Source organism: Anabrus simplex, chromosome 4, assembly GCF_040414725.1.
Source record: "Anabrus simplex isolate iqAnaSimp1 chromosome 4, ASM4041472v1, whole genome shotgun sequence".
Classification (NCBI taxonomy): Eukaryota; Metazoa; Arthropoda; class Insecta; order Orthoptera; family Tettigoniidae; genus Anabrus; species Anabrus simplex.
The window spans coordinates 117,117,318-117,144,117 of NC_090268.1; the positions used below are offsets into that span (position 1 = coordinate 117,117,318).

A 26,800-nucleotide genomic window follows, 5' to 3' on the forward strand; every position below is an offset into this window, starting at 1 on the left:
AAAGTGTGTTCTGTCAGATCTGCAATTACACTGTGTTTCACGGCAAAGTGTCTTGTATTTATCGTTATCCACCATGGTATGTATACCATTTTTCTTCAGATTACTTCTCTCTTCAATTAGCAATAATGTGGTGTGTGAAATTGAGGGGTGGTTCACATTTGATGATGTAGTATCTGGTTTAGGAATAGACGAGGAAATGATCTTTTTCACTTTTTCCCATGTTTGCGAGACTGATTCATTTGCATCTTTAATAAATTCTTGTAGCTTTAGTCTTAGTTGTCTCCAAATTCTTTGAGGTTTTTCTGATCAGTAATATGAACCCTTCCAACTGTTAACTTCTTGGTCAGTTTGAGTTTGATTCTCATTTTCATGGCGAGCATAATATGATCACTGCCACAGTCTGCTTCAGGAAAGGTCTTACCATCTAGAACGGAAGTCCTCCATCGTTGTCGTACCAAGATGAAATCAATCTGATTTCTGGTTCTATCACTTGGAGAAACCCATGTATACATACGTCTTGGATGATGCTGGAAGAGTGTATTAAAATTTAACAAAATCATTGTTGACACAGAATTTCATTAAGCGCTCACCTCGTTCATTTCTCTCACTCAGAGCATAGTGTCCAACCACAGACCTGATGTGGCTCTCTTTGTCAGTGTCTCCTACCTTAGCATTGAAATCACCTTTGATTATTAACATTTCCTTTTTTGGTATTTTCTTGATCACATGTTCTAGTAGCTCATAAAATTTGTTAATCGCGTCCTCAGATGCTGCTGACATAGGAGCATAATGCTGAACCAAATTGATTTTACAAGGAGAAGTGTTAAACTTAATGAAGATGATCCTATCAGAAATGGGTTCATATCCCAAGACGCAATGGATAGTCTTTGAAACAATTATACTAACACCATTCCGGCTATCATTCTCAAACCCTGAAAACTAAACTGTATTCTCTGTGTTGGTAATCCTTTCCAATGTGTCTCACTGAGTCGTAATATGGCCAAATCATGTAAGTGTATTTCTCTTTCAACAATTACAAGTTTTCCTGTCTGTAATAGGCCACGCACATTCCACGTTGCAAGCTTCGTGATCCTCCACAAGGACAATTTGCATTGATTGTCTCTTAGTGAGACTCCTCAATCCTGTTCCTCTCGGAGATCCAAATGGGGAACTTACTCCGGAAGCTAATTTAAGATTTTAAAAAGCCATGGGGTTGTCATGAGAAAATTACAGTGGTGGTTTCACGTTGCCTTCCACTGACCTCCAAGACCTGTCTGCTCACCAACTCAGTTTCCCGCTGGGGTTGGTCACCCAGCCTTCCACCGAGTTGCTCAGTTTAACAAGGGCACCACATGTAGGTAGGAAGTTGGAGAATTGAGGTGACAGAGGTTGAGAGAACTCTCTTGCTGAGTTCTTATAGTCGCATATCACCCCCATTTTTTGCCAGTCTCAAGGTATTAGCAGCGACTCCCCCAGTCATCTCCTGGGCCCAATATTTACTTTAGGACTTATTCATTGAAAGTTTTAGGAGAACTTGAATATGCTGTAATTACATTAATAATTTAATTTTTCTTGTAAATATGCTACCTTTCAAAAATTCTGGGTGATCTTATATGCAAGGCCAATATATATTCAGGTCAATACACTACTGTAACAGAGCTATTTAGGAACTTTATTTTTTCTGACACTCTTTAGTCATGTATACCTTTTAAATGTACATTATTTTGGTCTTCTTTTTCAGGGCAGAAGCACATTAACTCTACTCTGGAGGCAACATAGGTCTGAGCTGCTGGATGAAGTGAATTTGTAAAAGGTAGGAACATTATGTTTCAATTTTGATGAACCCGGGGCCTGTTTCACTGTATATATAATGTGAATTAATATAAAAGAAAATATTAAAAGCTTATACCATTGTATTTCATATGACTAGTTCACGACTGGCTGTACGGTAATATCTTGATCATGGATTTCAGAAAGTATAATACAATTTCAAGATCTTTGTTAAAAGGCAAGTCATGTCCTTCTCCTGTTAATTTATAGATATTGTGGAATAGGCTTCTAGTGTTCTTACCTGTTTCAGAGAGTGAAGTCATGATGCAATATCTTATACACTTGCATATTATGTTTAAGAGCTTGGGAATGTTCTACTCACTGCTGATAATAAGCTTCTAAATGTACAGTGTACAGAACTTATGCATGTTTTCTCACATATAAAATTACAGTTTATATTTGCACTTAAGATTTATTGTTGAGTTCAAAGCAGACCCCATGGCACAACAGCCCCGAAAGGCCTTGCCTACCAATCGAACGCTGCTCAGCCCGGAGGCCTGCAGATTACGAGGTGTTGGGTGGTCAGAATGACGAGTCCTCTCGGCCATTATTCTTGGCTTTCTAGACCGGGGTCGTTCTCTCACCGTTACATAGCTCCTCATTTGTAACCACATAGGCTGAGTGGATCTCGATCCAGCCCTCAGAATCAGATAAAAATCCCTGTCCTGGCCGGGAATCGAACCTGGGGCCTCTGGGTAAGAGGCAGGCGGTGTCGGCAGTTGTTGAGTTAGGTCCGACTCTTGCCAAGAGAGGTCAATATGGATACAGGTTATATGTATAGGAACGTGTTACCCAGGCACCTCATAATAATTCTTCTATTAAAGAAATATTTATATATTTAACCATTATTAAGTAATAGAACATATTTCAATATTTGGCAAAGCCTATGCACTATGTTTTTGAAACTATGGTGTTGGAATATCACTAGATATTCAACCTTACTGAATCAGTTTTCTGTGCAGTATGGGTAGTGTAGCTGTAACCTTGCAACCCTACCATCAGCAGCTGTGAAGGTGGTTGTTCATAATTTTCCATTTCTGCACCAGGCAAATGCTGGGGATATACCTTCATTAAGGCCACGACCACTACTTTCCCCTATGTGATCACAGTGCCACCTCAAACATACCAGTGTTGATGTGGTCTTAAACAGCTAGCAAGAAGATAGAATAGCCCTATTATAAAAATAGTCTTATCATTCCAAAAATATGCATATAGTTTTTATTTTCTCTTCTCTCTCAAAAATTGGGTTAGAGGCCTGAATTAGGTTTATCTGTTTCATTCCGTGTATATAGAAGTATTCTGAATGAGTTGGCTTCACGGTTCAGGTCATATACTGTAGTTATGAGCTTACATTTGGCAGATGATGGGTTCGAATCCTACCGTGTATTAGAGCAATTTTGATAAATTTGACCACCGGTGCTGTTTGCTTCTGTATTCACTTGTATAATCTCATATAAATCTATATAAAATAGGATGCTGGAAAGATTCACCTTGTCAGTACACTTTATCTTAATCAGTCTTATTTTTTCACTAAAGCATCGTACATGTTTCGAGAAAAACAAACATTCTCTTCCTCAGCGATATTTGACAGATGAAATACCCTGTTTAAATTAATGTACTTCTTTCATCCACTATGATTCCAATAAGAATCATAAATAAATACTGTAGAGATGACATTAAGAGCAAAATAATCTGTAAATTTTCCCCCAATGACACCCCGCGTATTGAATATATGTTCCTTGAGGTGATTGTCATCCACCAGAAAGTGTTAATAGTAGTAGTATGTAAGCTATCCAAAGTAAGTAATATAGACGCACTTTGAGCGGATCTGCTGAAACTTATACCAGGTTATGAACACATCATAATCCTCGGTGATTTTAACATAAATCTCCTGACCCAGACTAGTGACTCGGACCGAATTCGCAGACTGTTCATTTCAATGGACATGACCATCTTACCATTAGACGCAACAAATCACATACACACACTTAACGGCTCAACCCACACTCTAATTGACTACTTAGTGACAAATAATCCCCATAAGGCTGTCACGCACAGATAAATCTCTGTCCCTGGTATCTCTACACACGATCTTATCTATTTGTGCTACTCACTGCAGATGCCGAAGTGTAAAGCTAAGTATGTAAACTACAGAGACATGAAAAATATAGACTTAACTCAACTACAACATGATGCATATAATTTGCTTTGGGACGACATACGACAATTGCACAACATGAACCTGAAAGTACATTGATTTAACTCCTTATTGTTAGGACTCAATGACAAGCATGCTCCCGTCCTGCAGGCGAGGGTTTCTTGCTCTCCTGCTCCGTGGTTAAACAATGAGATAAAAGCAACAATGGCCCGCCTTGATGCTTTGTTTCGCCGGTAAAGAGCAACAAAAGAGCAAATGGATTTCGAACAATACTGTCGCCTACGGAACAAAACAAAACAATTAATTGGAAACAGTAAATTTAAGTTTATCAGAAATCAAACCAAAAATCTCAATACAGTTAATGCGTGGAATCAGTTACGTTCAGTAGGAATAGGAAAATTAAAGAACCTCTAATTTCAACAATATCGCTGGACACACTTTACTCTCATTTCACTGGTAGCTGTAACCTTGCAACCCTACCATCAGCAGCTGTGAAGGAGGTTGTTCATAATTTTCCATTTCTGCACCAGGCAAATGCTGGGGATGTACCTTCATTAAGGCCACGACCACTACATTCTCCTATGTGATCATAGTGCCACCTAAAACATACCAGTGTTGATGTGGTCTTAAACAGCTAGCAAGAAGATAGAATAGCCCTATTATAAAAATAGCCTTATCATTCCAATAATATGCATATAGTTTCTATTTTCTCTTCTCTCTCAAAAATTGGGTTAGAGGCCTGAATTAGGTTTATCTGTTTCATTCCTTGTATATAGAAGTATTCTGAATGAGTTGGCTTCACGGTTCAGGTCACATACTGTAGTTATGAGCTTGCATTCAGCAGATGGTGGGTTCGAATTCTACCGTGTATTAGAGCAATTTGATAAATTTGACCACAATAGGTGCTGTTTGCTCCTGTATTCACTTGTATAATCTCATAAAAATCTATATAAAATAGGATGCTGGAAAGAATCACCTTGTCAATACTTCACTAAAGCATCATACATGTTTTGAGAAAAATAAACATTTTCTTCCTCAGCGATATTTGACAGTTGCTTTCTTCAAACAGCCCCAGCTATCTATCATCCAATTTTAGGCTTCTTTCTTCATTCCACGAAATTGATACTTGTTCTGGATCACTACTTGAAATAGTACCGCATCTAACAAATACCTACAGCCATTCATTCCTGGTCTCTGCTTCGAGGTTATGGAATACGATCCCAGAAGATATTAAAAAGTCTTGCTCATCTAGGACATTTAAACAGCCTACCGTAAATTCCTCCAGAGTACATACAGTTGACTCGAATGAATGTAAGAGTGAATGACGTGTGAATGAAACCAAAAATTACGTCCTAGATTTAAGTTCTTAGATTATCCCATTTACGTTCTTACTCCTCTCATTTATGGCTATAGACTGTTCCTAGAAATAGACTACAGTAGAGTCTCGATTATCCGACCTAAACGGGACCTGGAGTACGTCGGATCACCGGATATGTTGGATAATACAGAATATCTTTGAAGATGAACTAAAACAAACAGGAAGGCTATACTGTAGTACTATGTTTTATGGTACTCTATGTATTGACTTACCAATTCAATTGTACAGTAGATGCAGTACTGAACGAAAACATTCCAAATGTCTTACAAAAAGAAACTTGTCAACAATGTCTGCTTGCCTGCTGATTCACGTTTTTTTGGTGCGAGATCCCGCCATCAACGATAATCGTTCATTATGAGTCTTTTTTTTCTCCTTTTGTTCTGAAATGCCTCGTTCTTTCCCTTCTTCCTAATTTTCGTTAGCATTCACAAAACCAAGAATATCAGGATCAGTTAGTTGAAACAGCTGATCTTGTGCACACTACTTACATCTTGAGTCGTAGCATCCTCACAGACAGGAACGCAATTCAGTAAGGGAACAATGTTTTTCCATGTCTTCTTGTACCACCTCCTCTCGATGTTCAACGTCACTCAACAATATGTTCCTTTCTAATGTTATTGTTCCAACTTCTTCCCATGACTGCGCTATCCAGTATGCCACGTCTTTCATGTTGTTTCATTGCCATTGTTCATTTTCTCTATCAGAGATGAAAGGAGTTTCCGGCGATATTTCCTCTTCAATGTTTCCAGCACACCTTGGTCCATTGGCGGCATAATGACGTCGCGTTAGGAGAGAGGAACATGAACAGGAAAAATAACAGAAATGTTTTAAATGTTCCAGGCTTCTTTGCTTTACCGATCGTAAGCAATTTTGCTTTTAAATTCCCAGTAATATTAGTACAGGCAAGAACAGTAACTTTCCTTACTACGCTTGTAGCCAGGTGCAGATGTCTTGGCTTGCGCTGCAAGACGTTTTGATGGCAGCATCTTGAAATTCAGTCCAGTCTCATCACAATTAAATATCTGATCACCGGTTAATCCTTCAGCAAGAATTATTTCTTGAAATTCCCTTTTAAATTTCACCACCTCGTCGGATTTAGCTGACAGTTTTTCTCCACAGGTATTAAGCTGCCCAATGCCGTACCGTTTTTGCCACCGATCAAGCCACCCAGCACTGGCAGTACAATTAGGGTCCCCTTCATTAAACTCCTTCTGGAAATACATCGTCATTTGTTGCGAAATGGGGCCAGATATTGGCAGGCCTTTTTCCTGGTTTTGAGTGAACCAAAGAAATAGTGCTTCACTTACTTTTTCGTACTCACATTTTTCATTGTTTTTCTAATTTTCAGTGCTCTGGTAGAGCACCACTTTTGAATTTCTTCCCTCTTATGTTTCCAGTCTCCTACTGTAACACATCCAACACCATAATCTGGAGCCACTTTTTGAAGAGTTTCCCCTTTGTCCAGTTTCTTTAACCCACTCAACTTGTCTTCCACAGAAACAATCACTTTCTTCCGTTTACTCGCCATACTCACAGAGGGTATGAAAACTACAACATCCACACCTACCAATACCACACTGAACAATGACTGAAAACTCGCTGCACCTGTCGTTGAGAAAAACCCGGTCCTATCGCATGACTGCCAGTGCTTGTCCCACGCTCGCACCCTCCACACCGGGTGTCCTAGAATTGCCTCCACCTAAAGTTCAAATTAAGCCTACCAGTGTCGGATAACATGGAATGTCGGATAAGCGAAGGTCGGTTGAGCGAGACTCTACTGTACATAGTAACATCGATTTTAGCATATTCAGATTGTAACATACTAATATTCAGTTAATTTATTTTAGTCTTATATTTGAATAAGTTTTCCTTTAAGCTAGTTGTAGATATATTCTTTAGGTTATAAGTTGATATATTTTTTGTTATTATCCACTCTCTATTTATCCTATAATTTTTCATCAGTAGTAATCTTAATCAATTGTTTTTTGTAATTCCTTTTCTGAGTTACATATCTCAACATAACAGTAATTGATTAGAATGATATTTTAGATGAATACTGTAAAAAAAAATTTTAAAAATGTATGTGTTTAAGTGTAAGAGAGGGCCAAGAGCCCTAACTTCGCCACGTAACTTATTCAACGTAAGGGTAGTTGATAAGTGTGTACATTGTAAGTGTATGTGCAAGTGTCTGTGTGAGATAGAAAAGAGGACTGAAGTAACGAGCTAATAAGCTAATAAGCTGCATATTGTGTGGATGTGTAACTTAAGCTTAATTTAGGAAATAGTATAAGTAGTGTAATTAGTATAATCAGTAATAGGTAACCTTAATATTATTTATTGTATTGTGGTTAAGTGTAAGAGAGGGCCGTGTGCCCTAACTTCGCCACATGAAAGAAGCCATAATAAATAAATAAATAAATAAAATAAATAATAAAGACACAAATAATAATAATAATAATAATAATAATAATAATAATAATAATAATAGATGGAAGAATAATTTAAATGTTCTGAGATTTTGAATTTCGGGATAAATTGAGATGTTTCAGCCAATATACATAGACCTGTATCCTTTTCTTGCACAGAGCTAGGACAAACTAACTGTTGGCTAAGCTGTCCGTTGTTGGGCCTTGACTTGCCAAGATGATTGCTGCCCAATCAGTTGGCCTATAGATGTTGGAGTGTTATGTGGATATCACTACAACACTCTTGGTCCCCTTGGCTTTCATGACTGGATTTTCTGCCTCTCATATTAGACAGGTCCTCGGTTTGTCTGACGAGGCTGAGTGAATCCCGTTCCAACTCTCAGTCCGGAATTAAAATTTCTGGACCATCCAGGAATTAAGCCCGAGATCTCTAAATAAGACACAGGTACATTACTGCAAAACCATTGGGTTGGCCTTTTGGCTAATTTTACAGTACCGGGCGAGTTGGCCGCGCGCGTAGAGGCACGCGGCTGTGAGCTTGTATCCGGGAGATAGTAGGTTCGAATCCCACTATCGGCAGCCCTGAAAATGGCTTTCCGTGGTTTCCCATTTTCACACCAGGCAAATGCTGGGGCTGTACCTTAATTAAGGCCACGGCCGCTTCCTTCCAACTCCTAGGCCTTTCCTATCCCATCGTCGCCATAAGACCTATCTGTGTCGGTGCGACGTAAAACCCCTAGCAAAAAAAAAAAAAAAAATTTACAGTATTTTGATTTAATAAGTATTAAAATTTAAATAATGAAAAATATAAACAGTAAATATATAATATGTATTGAACTTGCTCTCAGTTGTTCTTTAGTATAATGAGAAATTATGATTGCATCATGGCTCCATTACTCATGTAGTAACAGTTTCATTGGCAATGTGGTGAACATTATGAACTAAAACATTCTGTACTGTAGACATGGTCAACCTTCTGAAATGTTTAGACTTAAGATCTGTATTATCACAGAATGTGATTAAGACTGTTGTGAACAAATCAGTCTATACTTCTTTTCACTTATGCTACGTTTAGACAAAAAGTTGGTGTGAAGAAACTAGTCAGTAAATTTTTTCTTGTACGTTACTCTAAGATAGAGATACTTTATTGAACCAAATCCATGCTGAAGAGAAATTTGTTTTATTAAGGGTGTCTCAATTCCTACTTTAAAATTTAGCCAGCTAGGTTATTTTTCAATTTATATGGCATATTATCCTATTATATTCCTCAAATTACAGCTTGTTGGAGCTTGTTGAACTGATGTTGATAACATAGAACTGTACACAAACAACATTTTGAGACTGACAAGGAACACTCAACTTGTTTCAAACTGGGATCTTGTTCAGGTTGTGTGGGTAGCTGGATAAAGTGGTGTGCTTCTCAGAAGTAGAAATGGTTTTGGTCCAGAATGATTTTTAGGACCATTTCCGAATGCTAAAGTTTGAAGCAGCCGGTCTCAGTTCTCGGTGCATGGAAGTCTGGCCGCTGCCTTTTCACCTGCAACACATAGTGAACGACAAGCTGGCACACTGTTTAGTCAGGTTTCCGAGGCTACATAAACAGTGAAGTCCTTTATATAGGGTACCGGTAGATATTAATATATACCTAAACCCATCTTGAATAAAGGAATGAATATTAGAAAACATGACATTGTAGCAAAACTAAAATGTGTATTTCATGTGGTACTCTTTCATGTGGTATTCTTCTAGAACTCAGGAGCAAGGATACTGTAGGTATTGACTGCCTACAGATGATCTTGGGAGCACAAGTCATTCATATTTGGGTAGAGTAATAGATGTACCGGTACCTGATTCTGAGTGTGTCTATACTCACAAAGTATGTCTCCTGATGCATGAAGGAGTTACCACTCCATTACACCTGGGAACACCAACACGTAAACGGTTGAGAGACTTCCAAGTGATATACGGCAAGTCTTGTCCTGGTGGCAGTTCTTCTTTTATCTCATTTGGTGGCATATGTTGTTCCTCATTCCACCTTGTAAGCTTTGTGGAGAGCAAGACGTTGGAGTTGTTCTAAGAAAGCTGTTTTGTGACTGAAGTCTCTGAGGAGCAGGTTGGTGACAAACATTGTCATGCTGTTTTGGTCTTTCAACATCTGCAGCCACACTTCTACGGATGCAAGGTGGAGCTATGCCTAACAGTGAATTGGGTTTGCTTATAGGAGTTGGTTGTAAATGTCCAGTTACTATTCTGGCTGTTTTGTTGAGGGCAGTATTTACTTGTTCTGCATGACAAGAAGCATTTTACGCAGATGCTGTACATCTGTCCAGTGATTCCCTCAGATCTTCTATAAATTTGCCTGAGTTACCCAAAATACTATTTATTTCCTTTTCCCTATCTTTTTTCAGATTCTTCCTTACTGTCCAGAAAGGTTTACCTGCTGCTTGACCTAGCCTTTCCAGGTTATGTACCAAAATCTTCACATCACTTCTTCTTGGATTCAACAATTATTTGTTTCATTCTTTTTCTGTCTCCACCAGTCCTTGTGTGGAGCCATTTCTGATACATCTTCTTTTGACCATTACAAGCTTCCCTTACATCGTCATTCCACCAAGATGTTTGATTTTTCCCCATCTTTACACACAGTTGTTCCTAGGCGTTCCCTTGCTATTTCTACTACAGCATCCTTGTATAACACCCATTCTCTTTCTTTCTATATCCTGAACCTGTTTACTGTGTATTGTTTGGAACTTTTCACTTATAACCTGTAACCGTTACTTCAGTGGCTACACAACACACAGTAAAAGGGAGGAAAATCAAATGCAGTTACACGGTACCTTAAACCTTACACACACAATAAAACATCTGATGAACTGCACTGCACTGCGCCGAATACAAATCAAGTAAATATCAGTGAGGGCAACTTTACGATAATAAACAAGGAACGTGGAAAGGAGACTGGGATACCTTACCAAAGGCCATGGGGATGGAAAGGTTGCGGTTTTCCAAAAAATCAACGGTGATCTCGGGTTTTCAAAATATTATTTACGAAAATCGACATTACAAAGTAATTTCCAAACAAATTCAGCTATGCACAAAATCCAGATACACAAATTGCAAAATACAAATAGATGTTCTATGAGAAACACAAATTAGATGTTCCTTGACAAGAGTTTTGCCTTAGACCACGAAATTAACCAAACATATCTTAGCACAAATCAAGTTCTACAAATACAGTCTTGAAGGTAAAAGGAAACACAATATGCTAATACATTTTAGAGTGAAATTAAACGTGCTTTTCAAAACATCTGATCAATTGAGTGGCGATTAGGGCAATCTCCTATGTGATACAACACCAGTGAAGATTAAATGCAAATTAAAACTGGACAGAAAACAACAGTGCTTACCGTAAGGCCACCCATCCTTAGAGCGAGGACACGCTGACAAGCGTCAACACAGCAGGACTGACGTTAGAATGAAAGACCGACCACAAAATGCTGCCTTGCTCCCTTGAAAAAGGGATGTCTGGCCTTGGAGCGATTACCGAGTGACCAATCAGGACACAGGAGCTCGCCTATCGCCACCCAGAGTCACCAATCACAACTCTTTCTTCGGTCGCGATGTTTAAATAACATTCCAGAACGTATACGATGGCAAACCTTCCATTTTCCAGAATAGTAAAGATATATTTCTAGAATCCACAACTGACAAAGGCCAACACACTCTGTTCTAAAAGTCTGCGTCACAACCTTTCTGGACTGTTCCAGTTAATATAGAACAATAATCTAATAGTTACAAATAAAATATGCTACAACAATTTTTTTACACTGTACAGGTTTTACCGATCTCGATAGATGCAGTCGCTTACTTGCGGCCAGTATCCAGTATTCGGGAGATAGTGGGTTCGAATCCCACTGTCGACAGCCCTGAAGATGGTTTTCCGTGGTTTCCCATTTTCACACCTGGCGAATGCTGGGGCTGTACGTAATTAAGGCCACGACCGCTTCCTTCCCACTCCTACCTCCTTCCTGTCCCATCGTCGCCATAAGACCTGTCTGTGTCGGTGCGACGTAAAACCAATAGCAAAAAAAAAAAAAGACCTGTCTGTGTCGGTGCGACTTAAAGCAACTTGCTTACTGTACAGGTTAGGTAGCTAAATGGAGTATGAATAAAATATTCTAGCACAACACTCCAGATCATACAGTAAGTATTACTAAAGGATTGGTTTACAAATAAAATATTCTACAAACACTTTCCACATCCAAAAGATTCTACACATGTCTCAAACCATGCGACTTACTTGACTTAATTCCTCTCGTTCCCAATGGAACCTAGGGCATCCGTGAAACGTCTCCATTATGGTCGTCGACTTGCCAATGCTTTAACTTCCTTCCAGGTCTTCCCTGCTTCAAGAGCCTCCTCCTCTACAGTCCTCTTCCAGGTCTTCCTAGGACGACATCTCCTCCGTGCCCCTTGCGGATTCCATTCCAATGCTGTGCGTTCTATAGATCCCGCTGGCTTTGTCAAAGAATGACATCCATTTCCATTTCCTCCTCTTGATTTCCACTGCGACTGGAACTTGGTGTGTTGTTCTCCATAGCTCGTCATTGTATATAATTTCAGGCCATCTGATGTTTATGATGTGCTGTAAGTAGCGGTTTATAAATGTCGGCAAGAGATTAGTGATAGTTCGTGTAACCTTCCAAGTTTCACAAGCATATAGATGGACTGATTTAACATTTGTATTGAAAATTTTTATTTTCGTTTTCCTTGAAATGTTGTTATTCTTCCATACTGTATACAGCTGCATGAAGGCTCCATTTGCTTTGCTTATTCTGGCTCTCACATCCTCTTTCGCCCCTCCTTCTCTTGTCACTACCCTTCCCAAGTAGGTAAATGTTTTATCCTCTTCAGTCTCTTCTCCTGCCACAAACAATCTTTCATCAATTTTAGCATTTACTCTCATTTCCTTGGTCTTAACAACATTTATATTGAGTCCTGAGCCTCAGCTTTCTTCTGTAATCCTTCTAACTTGTGTTTCATAACACTAATTCTTGAAGACAAAAGACAAATATCATCTGAAAATTCTAAATCTTCCAGTCTTTCCCCCATTCCCCATTGTACTCCTCTTTTCCTTCCACACAACATATTTCTCATAACATTATCGAGCACCATTAAAAAGATTGTTGGTGAAAGAACGCACCCCTGGCGAACTCCACTTGTGACATTCACATAATCTGAGAGTTTTCCCTCATGTACTACTTTACATCTATACCCTTCATACATTGCCTTCATGAGATTCAAGATCTTATCCGGTACTCCATATTTCACCAAGGTCTTCCACATTATGGTCCTATTTACTGAATCAAACGCTCTCTCAAAGTCTATGAATGTCAAGTACAATGTGGCCTGCCATTCATTACTTTACTCTAGAATTATTCTTAGCGTATTTATTCAACGCGGCTGCGTTGTCTACGGAAACCAGCGTGTTCTTTTTGAAGATGCTGCTCAATTCTAGAGAGAATTTTACTTGGTATGCTCAGTAGTGTTATTCCTCTCCAATTCTTACACACTCTGGTGTCGCCTTTTTGGGGGAGTTTCACGATCAAGCCCTCTTTCCAATCAGCTGGAATTTTCTCTTCTTTCCATATTTTCCCCAGTAATGGTAGCAGCAAATTAATGGTGGCCTCTTCATCCACTTTTAGTATTTCTGGATATATATTATCTGAGGCGTCCAGAAGCAAAATGCTGTGAGTGCACCAGAACATTTTTTTTTTTTCAGGAAATACGAAAAACGTCTCACTTCCTTTGGCTCGCAGATATGCAAAATTCCTTTTCATTGTAGATTTATATTCACTTAACCCGCGAGTGGTCGCTATATGAGATTTTCTCTCACATTATTTTTTATTGTGATATTACTTCACAGTGATGAAAGTGAGGTAACTGTTCCCTCTTCTAACTGAGTTTATAACTGTCGTGAGTAGAGTGATTCACATTTGAAGGGTAAGCACCCACTCCCCTATTCAGAACAAAGGTTCCTATATGTCCGTGCGCGCTGCGTGAGAGTTTCTCTCATCGCGCGACCTATGGCGTTGGTGTTATGTTGAAGTGGAGCGGAAAACTTACTCCTGTTGTAAGCGTTAGTATTTGTATTATGAGCACTTCTTGTTTTTGAAAATGTTATTGTGTTCAGAAACCTTGCTTTTTACGTAAATGTTACTAGATATAATGCATGTGTGAGATTTTTTTTTTACAACTCCAGGACGGAAGTTATTTTTATGTACATTGCATAAGTTATTTTAAGTAGCAATTTGTGTCTTTAATAAACAGCTAATCATTTCATATTTATGTCAGGCTCCATGGCTAAATGCTTAGCGTGCTGGCCTTTGGTCACAGGGGTCCCGGGTTCGATTCCCGGCAGGGTCGGGAATTTTAACCATAATTGGTTAATTTCACTAGCATGGGAGCTGAGTGTATGAGTCATCTTCATCGTCATTTCATCCTCATCACAATGCGCAGGTCGCCTACGAGAGTCAAATCAAAAAACCTGCACCTGGCAAGCCGAACTTGTCCTCAGACACTCCCAGCACTAAAAGCCATACGCTATTTCATTTTCCTTATTTCATTTTTATCTAAAATATATAAGGTAGAACTTGCGTTTGATTTCAGTGGTAAATTTCAGCCTTACGCCCCACAAAACTGTGAAAAAATGTCACATTTATTTTAATGTGAGAGAAAGTCTCACTAGCGACCACTCGCGGGTTAAGGACTATTTTTTATGACAATCTTTAAAATATTGGGGTTTTATTTTTTTAGTTATTACCTAAAATTGTTTGGATTCACAGAGTTTTGCTCCTGTTTTCATGGATCTAGGAAGATTTGCTTCTGTAGAGATATTATCACAACGTAATTGGAAAGAAGATGCCTGAATGCTGGTTCAAATGAAAAAATAAATTATTTATTGACTACAAGTAAGTGTGATTACATAGCATATGATATCAAATGATAGTCTGCAAGAAGTAAAAAGGCCGCAACCTTGCAAGTCCTGTACTGTTCCATCGAAATTACACAGGCAACTCATTGTCTTCTGGATGAATTTCAAACTCTGAGTCCTCCTCTGCATTGTTCACAGCTGTTTGAGAATCCATCAGATTCTTATAGAAAAAAAGACCTTTGTTTTCTTCCCAAATCTCCCCGAAATGCTTTCTAAGCAGAAAATCAATGTCCCTAACTTTCACTTCCTTTAAGGCTCTTCCAATCTGGATAACATTAGGCTTCATAGACGAGTAGGCTTTGCCACGTCTGCATATCCCTCTCCATTCACCAGCGTCCATTCTGTAGGCCACTTCACCTCTTATTAGTGCATTTCCATGTTTACTCCTGGTGATCACAACCCTTTTTACAGGAGCAAATTTGAAGTGACACTGACCACAGGGCTTGACGACATCAGCAACTGCATCTTTCCAACACCGATTGACGACATCTGCTCACAGCTGGAAAACTATTCCGTGATCCTTGAATATTTCATGGTACTCACTCGGTAATATGACAGTAACTTTCGACCTGAGAACTTTTTATATTCGACCAAAAATTCTATCAGGTGGTAGAAAAGAATGTCCAACCATTGGATAGAAGATCTTCATCCGTTTCACTCTGACAGGAGCCTCTTGTGTTAGCCAAAAGCACAGCATACCCAGCATTGTCTGGTTCTTGTTTTGCCCTACACAGCTGTGGATGGTGTGAATGCCATTCAAATCTGTTGATGTTAACCTGTGATGCACACAGGACACAATTTCATTAGATTCCTTTGCAAAATCGGTTTCTTTCCAAGTGTAAATAAATGCGGTTCCCTGGTTTTTCCACACACCCGATGGGCCTTGGCAGATCGTAAAATTGTACACATACATTTGGCGTGTATAATAAGCACTTTGATCTTGCAACTTAGGCAATGTAAGGTTTTTCTGGCAATCAAATGTGAAGGTTATTTCACCATTGTCCTCAACTTTCAGTTCATCATAAAAAGCTTTTGCCTTAGCTTTGTGCACAAGCTCAGAACTAACATCCATGGAGAAAAAAGCTTGTAAAATAGCATTATTCAAACGCAGGACACAGTGTGTATTAAGCTAGTTTTGCACCTGCAAACCACCTTAAGTAATGGCGCTTGGTCAGGATACACCAATTTCTGCTTCTTTATGATGAAAATGGATTCACTCAGTTTTGATTTGCAAACAGATGTGGATACACACACTTTTGCATCTGTAGGCTGTTTTCGGGGTGTGATTTAAAGCAGACGGAAGCAGTTTTGCTTGAGTTTTAAGGGTCTAATCAACAGACGACAGCATAGAGAACAAAATGGTGGCAACAACTCATTTTCGAGCAAAAGTGGATTTACTGCATTTTGCATCTGGACGCCTCATCTATACTTGCTGCTTTACCATTCTTTAATTGTTTCCATGCTAACCTAACTTCATGCCTTGATGGGGGATCTAGCTTTATTCTTGAGTCTTCATTATCTAAGCCTTCATTTACTTCTTGCATTTCCTCCTCATTTCCATTATCTTTGTTTAAAATTTCTGAAAAATACTCTTGCCATCTTCTCAATTGTTCTTCTTGTGATAACAGAATATTTCCTTGCTTATTCCTGGTTTACTCTTCCTATAATCTCTTCTTGACAACTTCCCTGTAATAGTATAGAGTTGTTTCATATCACCCTTCTTCTCAGCTTCCTTTGCAATTTGTGCCTGACCGGGCGAGTTGGCCGTGCGCGTAGAGGCGCACGGCTGTGAGCTTGCATCCGGGAGATAGTAGGTTCGAATCCCACTATCGGCAGCCCTGAAGATGGTTTCCCGTGGTTTCCCATTTTCACACCAGGCAAATGCTGGGGCTGTACCTTAATTAAGGCCACGGCCGATTCCTTCCAACTCCTAGGCCTTTCCTATCCCATCGTCGCCATAAGACCTGTCTGTGTCGGTGCGACGTAAAGCCTCTAGCAAAAAAAAAAAAAAAAATTTGTGCCTGCTGGTCAATCCATCTCCTTTTATCGCTTCTCACACTCCTTTTAATCATTTTGTCAATTTCCGAATATTTCCTGACTTCTGCTGCCTTGTTCTGCTTTGGTTTACTTTAGTTTTTGCCTCTTTTCGTTTTTCAAATAAGTCCCATATTTCTTCAGACATCCAGTCTCTCTGTTGATAGCTCCTATAGCCAATGACTTTTTCTTATGTTTGTATATAAGTGTTCTTAACATGTTCCCAAGTTCTTTCCACACTCAACTCTTCCTCTTTTTCGAGATTTGAAAGGACTTCAAACCGATTTTTCAACTCCAGACTAAATTCTTTCCTCTTCTTTTCACTGTTTAACCTTTGTATGTTGAACCTCTTTTTTCTTGTTGCAAACTTCTTCGATGCAGGCTTTATTTTCAATTTAAACTCAGCTACTACTAGATGATGATCACTACCAACATCAGCCCTCTTCTATTCCTCACATCTGTCAATGATCTTCTAAATTTCATGCTAATAGCTACATGGTCAATCTGATTTTCTATTTTGTGATCTGGCGATACCCATATAACCTTATGACACCTTTTGTGAGGAAGGATTGTCCCTCCAATCACTATTTCCTGGCTGACACACAAATTTACAAATCTCTCTCCATTATCATTCATTTCATCTAATCCATGTTTCCCTATCACATGCTCTAGTCCCTCATTATTTGATCCAATCTTCGCATTCATATCACCCATAATAATAGCAATATCTCTTTTATTTATATTCTTCATAGTTTCAGTCAACTGATGATAAAATTGATCCTTCATGTTGGCATCAGATACTTCTGTTGGTGTATAACAAACTACTATTGTTACATTTCGTATTTTACCTTGAAATCTAGCTGTCATCATTCTGTCTGAGATGGGACTCCATTCAATTAAACTCTTCTTGGATGTCCTATTTAGCAACATACCCACTCCATTTCTCCATTCAGCATACTCCCCAGACTGTCCAGAATAAATAAATGTATTCCCATTTTGCGTCATGATCTCTCCAAAATTTCCAAGCCATAATTTTGCATCTCTTTCTCAACCTGCTTTAGTTTACCTTCTTTTGTCAAAGTTCTAACATTCCAACAGCCAATTCTCATTTTCCATTTGGGGCCAAAGTTCGTCATCGAGGTATCCATCCTGTAACCCCCCCTCTTAAAACAGAAGGATGCACATAATACAAGATACATTTAAAACACGTAATTATTTGATAATGCAAAATAACAAACCTTATAGAGCGGCATCAGCCGATGATCAAACAGGAAAACATTTTACCTTTTACACACATGTGGCTTCGCAGGATAACCAACATGACAACTAGAGAAAGGAAGTATGGGAAGCAGGCCGGGAAACCCTAGAGGACGAGACCTTACGCGACGTTGTAGGGAAAGAAACGTGAGAACATTAACCCTTTGTCAAATTTATTTAACATGTAGAATTGAATCAAGGTACGAAGTGCACAAGGTTAGATAACATTATTAAATTAAAAAATCAAATCGAACCACGAGGTTCCTATCAATGTTTCTCTCAGGAAAGTGAATATTTACACAAAGTTACAATGACATTTAAATAAGTGAGCATAATTTCGATGTTGAAATTTACAATGAAAATTTAAAGGGAACAATGACCTAATTACAAACATCATATAAGGCAAATTGAAAAATGTTACAAGGGAAGGGAACAACAGAAATTAAATTTAGCGCAGAGGCCTATAGAGAAGCAGTCCTCTCCTAATACACATCAGTGAGGGACGCAAAGCTCAACAGGTGTACACTAAATTGATACAGAATTACTGGAGGCAACTCGGAAGAAAAAAAATTAAAGTTTACATATTCACAAAAGATTAATAAAATGAATTGCCTCCAAAATAAAGGGTATGCCTAGTTGACAAACTACGGCATTACAAATCAAAAGCGGTGAAAACCAGGGTCTAAGGCAAACTCCGAACAAATGAATTTACAGTTTAAGTTAACACTTGAAAATAGAAAACATGCTTACCCCGGGATGACTGGAGCCGGTGAGCGGACCACCTTACAAGGTGCGTCCGATCGTTACGACGTACGAAAACCAAAGACGCTGAACAGAGCCTTGCTCTTGCTAAGGAGCCAAAAGCCGGAAATTGGGAAATACTCAAACAGCCAATCAGGGAAGCTACCTATGTTTCGATCCGAAGTTTGACCAATACCAATTAGTGTTATTTTCACCAATAGAATTATAGCACCAAATATGGTAATGTGGGAAATTCATTCTAGAGGTTTCGATTGCGAAACTCAGCGATTTCGTGATCGAAGCCTCCACGTGGCACTACAGGGTGATACAAAAATGGGTTACAAAAAATACATATTACTTGAGATCTCCAATATCAATGTCAATGATTAAGAAAATAATTGTCTCTTCAGTGAGTCCTGAAAATACTTTAAAATACGACTTCATCAAAAATAAAACACACAAATTTTTACATAATTTTTACAACAACAAAAATTTTAGTCGAATTCTTCAAAAATGTTAGTTCCTTAGTTTCTTTAGTCAAATCAAAAATGATACCGCCGACTGTCAACTCACCACCGGTGACATCCTCCACCGCCGAAACTCAAGCTCTGCTCGATAATAAATTTTTTTTTTAAATGTTACATTAAATGGCGATTTTAACTGGAGGTCTGAATTTTGTGAACACACACTGATACAAACGCGTATCAACCACATCTCGATGCAACTTTTACAAGTATCTAGTAAGCAGAATTTCCTAAGCTCGACCACAGGTATTGCTGTCCATAGGATCGCTGACATTGCGCGCCTGCCAACATGGTTTCCCTTTTCAGTCCAACCAGGGTCTCCAATGACGCTTCATATAGTTCACTCGCATAGCGAACTCACAGTGAACATGTAGTAAGGCATGGCGCAGTACTGGACAACTGCCACCACCAGGAATTCTGCGACAATGCACTCCCAGGTTGAATGCAAACAGGTCAGGAGTTTATAATGCCCCTTACAACAGGCACGACAGGTTCCCTGTCTGGACCAGGTCATAGTGATCACTGGAACAGGGATCAACCACAGCAGAAAAGGAAGAAATACGGGAAAAGGCATAACCTCGGCTATGCAGAAGAGAAACGTAGACTTAAGGGTGTTTTTTTTTTATATAAACAGCTATTACTATAATAATAATAGGAACTGAATATTCTTGCGAGGAAGATACCCTCGCCCCAAATCTTTGGGAATTCCAAACCCTCCCAGGGCAAGCATGTATTAAAAATTTATCAAACATAAGAGACCAAATAAAATTAGGAAGGTTTATTGGAGTTTACCTTAATACCAGAAATTTTTACAAGGGATCCCTAGTTATGACAATGAATGAAAACCTTAACCTAAAGAACACACTAAAATCTACCTAATATGATCTCAAATGACCATACTTATTACAACTAAAATCTTAAATAACCTCTAGACTTGCCAAAGTATCCGGCCGGATATACACCCCAAAATTTGCTTACAACTAACTGTCCTTAAGTTACTAATAGATACTAGAGCATCATCTCATAACTAGGGGATCTTGACTTCCGACAAATGGACTCGACTGATCCTTTTCTTTTCAGGATCGCTGACTAGCAATGACACAGGAGTTAAAAATTTCAATATCGTGCAGGGACCTCGAAATCTGGGGGCCAACTTACTAATAACATGATCCGCAGCACTACTCACAGTATGAGTCTTTACATAAACCAGGTCACCCACAGACAGATTGTGTGGTCTTCGCCCGTGATTATAGTTACGTTGAACTTTAGCGTAATATACTTTCAAATTCTTACGCGCGCGGTGCCAAGCAGCACGAATCGTTTCTGGATTAGCGACATCAGGTAGAAGATCGTTAATAGACCACAGATTAGAGAGTGGAGAATTGGGGGTGAACGCTAGCATCAATGAAGCAGGAGTCTGCTTGTGACTTTCATGAACGGCAGTGTTGAAAGCAAATGATAACCAATTAAGTGATGAATCCCACTTCGAATGGTCAGAAGAATGATAGGCAATAAGAGCAGATCTTAGATTTTAATTGACTCTCTCAGCATAATTAGGCCTGGGATAATAAGGGGTGGTAGTCACATGAGAAATAGATAGGTCAAAACAGAAATTATGGAATTGCACAGATGTAAACGCTCTAGCATTGTCACTCACCAGAAATTGACAGGGTCCAAATGAAGCAAAGATCTGTTTCAAGCAAGAAATAGTAGTATTAGCATTAGCCATGCGAGTAGGAAACAGCCACGTAAAATGCGAGAACGCATCAACACACACAAGTATGAAACGATGGCCGGTCCGTGAACGCGGGAACGGTCCAATGTAGTCAATAAATAGTCTCTCCATTGGGCGAGAAGCTTGCTCAGATGACAACAGACCAAGGCGGGTATTGGGGGCGGGTTTACTAATGTTACAGGTTTTACAAGATTTAACCATGGTGCGGATTTCACCATCCATAGATTTCCAAATGAAGTGTTTACGGATTTTCTCTCTAGTCTTCAATACACCGAGGTGTCCACCAACAGGGGATTCATGAAAATATTTGAAAAGAGCAGGAACTAAATTAGCTGGAACAACAATTTTGGGGTCTCTGCGACCACGAGCAGGACAACACAGAACACCATTCTTAATGACATAGGGTTTGACATGCTCACCGGACTTAATTCTGTCAATAATAACTTTCAATTCAAGGTCGTCTTCCTGATGTTTAGAAATATCTTTGAAAAGGAAAGGGGAATTGGTCAACACTGCATTAACAAAGGCCGAAACTTGTTCAGGAGAGGGATCTGCAGGCTCTGATTGAGGATCAGAGCTGCCCGGGTAGAACATCCTACTAAGACTGTCAGCAACAACATTTTGAGTTCCACGAATGTGACGAGCTTCAAATTGAAAAGCTGAGATGCGTACTGCCCAACGCGCAAGACGACCAGTCCTCCTTGGCCTGGCCAGTACCCAACTCAGTGCCTGATTATCAGTTTCAAGATCAAATGGGAGGTGTTCGAGGTACATTCTGAACCTTTCCAAGGAGAAGACAACAGCTAAGGCTTCTAATTCATAGATCGAATAATTGCGTTCAGCAGGATTGAGACTACGGGAAGCATAAGAAATTGGACAGCGTCCATCTTCAAATTCCTGAAGGAGCACACCAGAGATACCAGTAGATGAGGCATCAGTCTGGAGAATGAAACGTTTAGAAAAATCTGGCATCGCCAGCACAGGAGCGTTACATAAAGCAGATTTCAAATCATAGAAAGCTTCAAGTTGAGCATCACCCCATTCAAATTTAGCATCCTTCCTCCTTAAAGCATTCAATGGAGCTGCTCTTTCAGCAAAATTAGGGATGAATTTACGGAAGAAATTGACCATGCCAACAAACCTAGCTACAGCTTTAACATCTTTAGGGGTTGGGAAATTTTGAATCGCTGCAGTATGAGATTGATCAACCGAGACACCTTTTTCAGACACAATATGTCCTAAGAAGGACATCTGGGGCTGCGCAAAAGTAACCTTGCTAGCCTTAAGGGTCAGTCCTGCTTTACGGAGTCTTTCAAGGACTTCATTGAGATGAACGAGATGTTCTTCAAAAGTTTTGTTAAAAATTACTAAATCATCGAGATAATTATAAACGAATTTGAATTTAATGTCTGACAACATGTTATCCAACAGCCGAGTCAAAATAGCGGCTCCCGTTGCCAGTCCGAACGGTACGCGCTCAAATTCATAGAGGTTCCAGTCAGTGGCAAAAGCCGTGAGATGCTTGGATTCCTCAGCAAGAGGTATCTGATAATATGCCTGATTCAAATCAAAAGTGGTAAAAATTTTGGCATTAGCAAACCAAGAGAAGCAAGAGTGTAAGTCAGGAAGAGGAACAGATTGAAGCACAACTTGCTTATTCAACATTCTATAATCCACTACAGGCCGAAAACCACCCTGTGGTTTAGGGACAAGAAATAAGGGAGAATAGTACGCAGATTTAGAAGGACGTATTACACCATCAGCAAGCATTTGGTCGATGATAGCCTTAAGGGCTTTCATCTTGGGAGGCGACAATCGATATGGAGGAGAACGAACAGGTACATTATCAGTAACTTCAATTTTATATTCCAAAACATTGGTCACCCCTAACTTGTCGGTGAACACATCAGGAAATTTATCACAAAGATTCCTAAGTTGGTTGGCCTGGTCATCAGGCAAATGATTAAAGTCAAAAGCTTTTGTTTCACTTGTGTCCTCAGAGACAGCACTAACATGATAAGGAAGGGTAGGAGAACGGTTACACAATTTAAAGATCCTAACGGAAAATTTAAACTGGAATTCATTATATTGAAGATCCAAAACAATACCAGTTTTGGCAATAAAATTTGCACCGAGAATGAAAGGACAAGATAAATCTTTTGCCACTAGCACAGACATTTTCCATGTGAAATTACATATTCTAATTTTGACATCCAGACTTCCAATCACATTCAATGAATTAGAGTTAGCCGTATGGCAGGTTAAAGACACCGGTTTTAAAGAAGGGAACTTACAAACAGATTTTACAGAATTATACAAATCTTCGCTCATCAAGGTGAGGCTACTTCCAGAATCAACTAAAGCACAAACAGGTTCATTATTCACTTCTAGGCATATGTAAGGTAATTTACATGGAGGAATAGCAGAAATACCACAAGATTGTGGAAAATTGATAGTAGGGTCAGACTGAGGCTTATCATTAATTACAGGATGGGGTACATCGTCATCTAACTGACAGCCATAACAGACGAAACAAGAAGGTACACTATAAGGTTTGGCACAAGAATTGGCGGCTAGTCATCTGGCATTGCCATTACCAGAACGCCCAGAACCGGAAGAATTGCGAGGACATTGTCTAGAAAAGTGTCTATTTGACCCACAGTAACTACAAGAATTAGAGGAGGAAGAAACTCTACTCACATTAGGATTAGCATTGCCTAAGGGCTCAATCTTAGGACAATTCCTTTGGAAATTTTGAAGCTGACCACTCATGGAAGGTTTTGAATTACCTAAGGCCCCAATCTTAGGACAATTCCACTGAAAATGATCAGTGGAACCGCAACTATAGCAAGCACGTGAATGACGTGGTTTGGAAGAAGTAGAAATGGTACTAGTGACTTGAGAAGACATGCTCATAGGAGGAGGGGCTAACGCAACGCGTAACTGGTCGGCATACCTAATGCCTTCAGCCAAAACGGTGATAGCTTCCAACTGAGCGAACGTAGCAGGTCGTGGTGACAGAGCAAGATACGGTCAATAACTTGGTGCAAGACCTTCGACAATGTTAGCAACCATCTGAGACTCAGAATAGTTGAGCATAAAAATCCTGGCATTGAATTTAATGTCCTGAATGTATTCAGACAATGTTTCATTCAAATGCTGTACATGAAAATAGTGCTTTTGCAGCAAGGAAGACAATGCACAGGAAGGAATAAAAAACTCAAGCACATGCGCGTGAAATTGGTCAACTGTCCACTTTTCAGAAATAGCTCTTATGATATGTTCAGAAAGAGCTCCAGATACATGAGGATATAACACTTGGAAGAAATTATCACTACTTAAAGCATATACAACACACTGATCTTTAAATTCAACCAAGAAACGCAGAAATGTAAGAATCTCTTCGATTGAATTAGCGGTGACCTTAGATAAGCCCTTAAATAGAGCGGTTAACGGATGAGGAAAATTAGCAAACATTTGAGAAACAGCAGGCGTAGTAGGTACCTGAACAGGACTGGATTGATTAATAGAAGGCATCACAGTTGTATAGAAATCCTGACTTGAACGTCCCTGGGAAAGGGTGGGTGTACTAAGAGTGAGGTTAGGACTACAGCTAGATTGCATCGAAACTGGCACAGATATTCGCATCTGCGAAACATTTTCGCACATTTGTGACACTACCGAAGTATTTGCTACAGGTGACACTTGGACATGAGGATATCTTTGCACAACAGGAAGAGAAACCACTTGGGTCGCAACCAAAGGCTGAGGTAAGGACACAGAATTAACATTTCTCGTAGGACCAGTAGACGTACCAACTTGTGTAAAGGAACCATCACAGGCATTATTCACAGGCAGAGAAGCATTTGTAAATATAACAGAAGATTGCAGGGGAACATTATTACAAGTTACCACATTACTAAATTGTGAAGCAGTAGATACCGAGATTTTTTCACTGTTACATGTTTCAGGTGGAGCAGACACATTAACTACAGAACTGGAGCTAGACGACTCATTGCCTTCTATCAAGTCTATAATTTTATCGAAAATGCCGGAAAATTTTAATAACAACAACTCACATTCCTGTCGCTCATTTATGGATAAATTAAGAGTTAACAGGTCGCGAATCCTATCCACGTAATGCTGGACTTGGGCTTTCACACGTGTTAACTGAGCATCAGACGGTTTAGAGGAACAAAAGGACAAAAGAATAGCTTCGAATTCAGTAAATTTACCTTTAACAAGGGTCAAAGATGCACACACTTTGTCTTTTGATAGGTTGGGTACTGCTATAGTTTCGTTAAGAGATTGCTTTAACAAGCTCGCGTCATCCCTAACCTTTCCTGTTGAATCCAATTTACGAATACGAAGTTCGTAAACTAATTCCTCCTTCCTCAAATGGGACGGAACAGGGACAACACGAGACATGTTAACAAGAAATTATGTTAGAAGATGATACCCGGTTATTTTAGGTTAGACAAGGGTTATTGCTCTCGCATCTCTTTCTTCTACAACCACGCTCTGCTACCAGATCTAACCCCCCCCCCCTTAAAACAGAAGGAAGCACATAATACAAGATACATTTAAAACACGTAATTATTTGATAATGCAAAATAACAAACCTTATAGAGCGGCATCAGCCGATGATCAAACAGGAAAACATTTTACCTTTTACACACATGTGGCTTCGCAGGATAACCAACATGACAACTAGAGAAAGGAAGTATGGGAAGCAGGCCGGGAAACCCTAGAGGACGAGACCTTACGCGACGTTGTAGGGAAAGAAACGTGAGAACATTAACCCTTCGTCAAATTTATTTAACATGTAGAATTGAATCAAGGTATGAAGTGCACAAGGTTAGATAACATTATTAAATTAAAAAATCAAATCGAACCACGAGGTTCCTATCAATGTTTCTCTCAGGAAAGTGAATATTTACACAAAGTTACAATGACACTTAAATAAGTGAGCATAATTTCGATGTTGAAATTTACAATGAAAATTTAAAGGGAACAATGACCTAATTACAAACATCATATAAGGCAAATTGAAAAATGTTACAAGGGAAGGGAACAACAGAAATTAAATTTAGCGCAGAGGCCTATAGAGAAGCAGTCCTCTCCTAATACACATCAGTGAGGGACGCAAAGCTCAACAGGTGTACACTAAATTGATACGGAATTACTGGAGGCAACTCGGAAGAAAAAAAATTAAAGTTTACATATTCACAAAAGATTAATAAAATGAATTGCCTCCAAAATAAAGGGTATGCCTAGTTGACAAACTACGGCATTACAAATCAAAAGCGGTGAAAACCAGGGTCTAAGGCAAACTCCGAACGAATGAATTTACAGTTTAAGTTAACACTTGAAAATAGAAAACATGCTTACCCCGGGATGACTGGAGCCGGTGAGCGGACCACCTTACAAGGTGCGTCCGATCGTTACGACGTACGAAAACCAAAGACGCTGAACAGAGCCTTGCTCTTGCTAAGGAGCCAAAAGCCGGAAATTGGGAAATACTCAAACAGCCAATCAGGGAAGCTACCTATGTTTCGATCCGAAGTTTGACCAATACCAATTAGTGTTATTTTCACCAATAGAATTATAGCACCAAATATGGTAATGTGGGAAAATCATTCTAGAGATTTCGATTGCGAAACTCAGCGATTTCGTGATCGAAGCCTCCACGTGGCTCTACAGGGTGGTACAAAAATGGGTTA

At 39.3% G+C, this 26,800-nt stretch overlaps 1 long non-coding RNA gene across 1 annotated transcript in view; it reads left to right on the forward strand.

Annotated features, from left to right (window-relative positions):
- Positions 1–26,800, forward strand: part of LOC136872473 (uncharacterized) — a 190,478-nt gene that overhangs the window by 155,536 nt on the left and 8,142 nt on the right. Inside the window, exon 5 of the long non-coding RNA XR_010859915.2 lies at positions 1,742–1,813. This is a non-coding gene — a long non-coding RNA (uncharacterized lncRNA). The remainder of the gene's footprint in view (positions 1–1,741; positions 1,814–26,800) is intronic.